This window comes from Tenebrio molitor, chromosome 5, assembly GCF_963966145.1.
Source record: "Tenebrio molitor chromosome 5, icTenMoli1.1, whole genome shotgun sequence".
Classification (NCBI taxonomy): domain Eukaryota; kingdom Metazoa; phylum Arthropoda; class Insecta; order Coleoptera; family Tenebrionidae; genus Tenebrio; species Tenebrio molitor.
The window spans coordinates 24,982,221-24,986,777 of NC_091050.1; the positions used below are offsets into that span (position 1 = coordinate 24,982,221).

Here is a 4,557-nt window from a genome sequence, read left to right on the forward strand (position 1 = left end):
TTTTAACTATCCCACCTCCACCCGGCGGCACGGCAATTTTGCCGGAGTACATACACTATTACGGATATTACTATCAAGTAATAGTGCAGTGCTTATCAACATAATTACCGGCGTCTTGCCTCCGCATTTTGACTTTGTTGTGTATTATGTTCTGTGTCAATGTTAAGGAACTTCCTCACGATGTGACATGAGTATAATAATATACCTTTTTGAATTTCAACTACCAATGTGTTATCTAAATCCAGAATTTTTAAATTTTTAAAAAGAGATTGCGGTACTATTCCCGTTGCTGAAATTACAAGTGGTAAAATCGAAATTTTTTCTAAACACCAAAGATTTCTCATAGCAACGGACAGCTCTAAATATTTATTAATTTTTGTGTTATATGTCTGTGTTATATTATGTGAATTTGGAACAGCTATATCTAAAAGATATGCTTGCTTTTGTTGTTTATTTAAAATTATAATGTCTGGTCTGTTATGCTTAATATGAATGTCAGTTAAAATTGTTCTATCAAAATATAACTTGTAACTGTCATTTTCCAAACAACTTTCTGGTGTATAACTATAATGTGCTTGTGTACAATTTATTATTAATGAAATTCATTACTTCGTTTAACGTTTAAAGAAACTTTTTTTTGTCAAAATTAGAAAAAATCTTGTATGTAACACGTTAGGAAATGCAATTTTGTGTAACTGGTGTGATTTTGCGGGATCTCGCTGCGCTCGTCCCGCAAAATAACGCATTTCCTAACTGGTTACATAAATAGCTATTCCATGCTGAATATGAATTCAACGAAAGATTTCGATTAAAGATAGCCATCCATATACGAGTGAGATTTCCTCAAGGTTCGACCTGAACAGTCCAAGCCTTGAGGAATTCCTCAACGTCTGTGGCGGCGTCCTTGATTCCGCGGTGGGTGGGAAAGACACAAAAATCCCAAACAAAATTTCCTCCCTGAGGCTGGATTTTCTCAGTCTCTTGCTGCGTATATGTGTTGTCATTATCGTATCTTCTTTAGCGACAAAAGAGGTGACCAATAAAAGAAGCTGATGTAAATATGCATCGTGGTGCACTGCAATCACACAACCGACAGCCGCTAAAATATTATCATCCATTGATACTATGATGAAAACAGTTTACAAAACCACGAGAACAACCAACAACCACCACCAGTCAGCACAGAACTAGTGTGTTGATCTGGAGTTGAACCTGGAGAAAATCTCCGAAGTTTTTTCCTTGAGGAAAATCCTCTCCGTGTGTGGGCTAGGATTTGGTAAAGGAAATCCTCAAGGAAAACCTCGAGGCTTTTTCTTGGGGAAATCCCGCTCGTGAATGGCTACCTTAAGAGCTGAAAATATAGAAATGATTTTAAATGAAGTTGGGGAAAGAGTACAGCACCCAACAAAGAGGAATAAAGCTTTAGTTCCACAACAGCAATTTCTGATAGCCCTACATTGGTTAGATAATGGAGGGCAATATCGTGCAGTAGGAAATATGTATGGAATATTTTTTGAGATTAATTCCTCTCAATAAAGACACTTGCATCAATTTTAGATGCCATTTTGCGAATGATGATGGAAAGCGACAAAAAGTAAATGTTATTCATAAACAGTTTGTTTTACTGACATTTGTGACATTTGTAAAAAATTCTGCAATTGACAAAATTGACAAATATTTTTATGAAACGTATATTTGTCAAATTTGTCAATTGTGCAATTGTAATTGTCATTTGTTAAATTGTAAATTGTAATTTTTATGAAACAGGCCCCAGATCAACACACTTGTTCTGCGCTGACTGGTGGTGGTTGTTGGTTTTGTAAATTGTTTTCATCATGGTATCAATGGATGATAATATTTTAGCGGCTGTCGGTTGTGTGATTGCAGTGCACCACAATACATATTTACATCAGCTTCTTTTATTGGTCATCCCTTTTGTCGCTAAAGAAGATACGATAATGACAACACAAATACGCAGCAAGAGACTGGGAAAATCCAGCCTCAGGGAGGAAATTTTGTTTGGGATTTTTGTGTCTTTCCCACCCACCGCGGCCTCAAGGACGCCGCCACACACGTTGAGGAATTCCTCAAGGCTTGGACTGTTCAGGTCGAACCTTGAGGAAATCTCACTCGTATATGCCTACCTTAATCGAAATCTTTCGTTGAATTCATATTCAGCATGGAAATGAAAAATGTTTCTTAATCGAAAATTTCTTGGTCTTTAAACTAATATTACTTCTTGAACTTCCTCTTCGCTGCTGCTGTCATACATTATTCTTTATATTTATGTTTATTTTATTAATTGCATCCTATTTTATTTGTTTAAGCACAATTGCAAATTAAATATGACAATTTATTTAAGTTGGAATATTTAGCAAATTGTGGATGATTATTTTACAAGATTAGTGACAATTTAATGAAACCAAAATCCTAATATTTGGTCCGAATGACAATTGTCATTTGTTGTTTGTCGTTTGTAAATTGTATTTACCGGTTTTAGTATAGTTAAGCGTTGGTTTACATTCACAAAAGTTGGATGGTAGGTGAGTCATAACTGTACTAGTACAGTTATGGAATCATAACTGTACTAGTACAGTTATGCTGTAGGGTAATATTGCCATAGTGACAATAGTGACATGTCAACAACAATCAACAAATGAAGACAATATCTAACTTTATTCATTATTAATTCAAACAATCGGAACTAAAAACAACAATAATTACTTAAATAGACGGAACTCTGCCATAGTAAAAGTGAACTGCACTTCATAGCATGGGGCATCGGGTAGTACCTACGTCCATAATGATGAGGGGCAGAGGGGCTATATTTCTTCGACTCTATAAACAAAAAGATAAATACGCTACGAAACTAACACTATGAGCACTTACCAGTTCATGAAAATACGCCAACATCACTGTCATTTACACTTGTAACCTTATTTAGATCCTGCCCTTGTTTGAGTGTCTCTATGATTTCAGATAAGTACCTCCTGCCTTTCGATTTTTCCGGTATTAAGCTATTTAAAGATTGTTCTTCTTCATTTAAGACGTTTTCCGGTAAAACACTATCATTTAAACTCATTTTGCGAAATGTCTGTTTGTATAAACAACCAAATGTAACTATGACACTCGAACATATCATGCAAACGCGATCAACTCAATCTATTTGTGTGTTTGGATTTAATTGTTTTAAATTCTTTTCGGCTTATTCTGAAACCGGTAAACTATTGAACAAACCGCGGATATTATGAATCATAACAACCTTAGATGTCTTAAAATCCTCGCTCTACGAGCTCGGATTTCAAACCGACATCTGCGGTAGTTATGATAGTCATAACATCGCTAGGTACAGAGTGTCTATAAAAGAACATATATCAAGAGTCCTGTGGAACTCGAATATACTTGATTTTTGCCGCTTTGTAACATATTGTGGTGTCCAAATAGAAAAACAGAGGTTATGTAACTTCATTAATGACAGGTTCTTTAATTTTTACAATAAAAGCTATTAAACGCCTTCGTGCGGCAGCAATCCATACTCCAACCTTTAGAGGATGCAATTGGGTTTCTACAAATGCATGTGTATTTTCTGAACTCCATATTCTAGTTTTGTGCTTCGTCAAAAAAAAAACTGATGTCTAATAATAATCTGCAAGCAAAGTTAAAAAATTAAATTGTTTAATTCAAATTCATTATTAGGAACCTGTCATCATTCAAATTGTTCAAAAACCAATTGCAGTATTCTAAGCGCCTCTCAGAATCACCTGGTCGAAGTTCTTGAAGTGTTGTGTTTTTGTGTGAATAGAAGTTCAGGTTTTTCTGACGGTACATCAGCCTGAAGTGATAACTTCCTAAGGGATTTTTTTGAGCTTTGTTCCATTCGATGGAGTAAATCTTCAACAATTTCTTCATTCACTGGCGCTCTTCCTACACTTTTACCTTTTTCAACAGTTGCCACAAATCTATCCACAATCCTTCTAATGTGTGGAATTAATTTGCTTCCACGATGTTGTCATTTGGAAATTTTGCGAAAAATTGTTCCTTGCAAGCGTCTATAGAATAAACCCACTCTCCATTCTGCAGGGTACCATTTCGGTAAAACGACATCATAATGAAGGTGTTTTGCTCTAGCGATAAAACCATTGCGGTTTACTAAAAAGATTGCTTATTACTTACTGTAAACATAGGAAAATAAATGTCTTACCTTCGCTGCTTCCTAACTTGTTTTTGGTATTCACACTTCACACTTATGCGGAAAAACGTTTTACTCTTGATAAAGACTGTTGAAAAAAATCACAAGCAAAACAACTAAGACGCCGAACTCACAAACTGACGCTAAGATTTAATTATTAATAATTTGACATTTGTCATTTGACATCTAATTTGTGAGCTTCAACGACTCGACGTAGTTCGGCCAAAAAATATATAGAGCCGCACAATTCCACAGGACTCTTGATATATGTTCTTTTATAGACACTTTGTATGTTAATAGCTATTGTCAATTGTAGATTTATGAAACGAAACTTTTGACAAATCCAACAAATTTGTCGATTTGTAATT

General features: G+C 35.2%; 1 long non-coding RNA gene across 1 annotated transcript; it reads right to left on the reverse strand.

Annotated features, from left to right (window-relative positions):
• Positions 1-2,657: 2,657 nt before the first annotated feature.
• Positions 2,658-4,302, reverse strand: LOC138132073 (uncharacterized). The gene is made up of 2 exons (XR_011159976.1): positions 3,701-4,302; positions 2,658-3,646 (listed from the first exon to the last, which is right to left on the reverse strand). It is a non-coding gene; the product is annotated as an uncharacterized lncRNA (long non-coding RNA).
• Between the last annotated feature and the right edge of the window lie 255 nt (positions 4,303-4,557).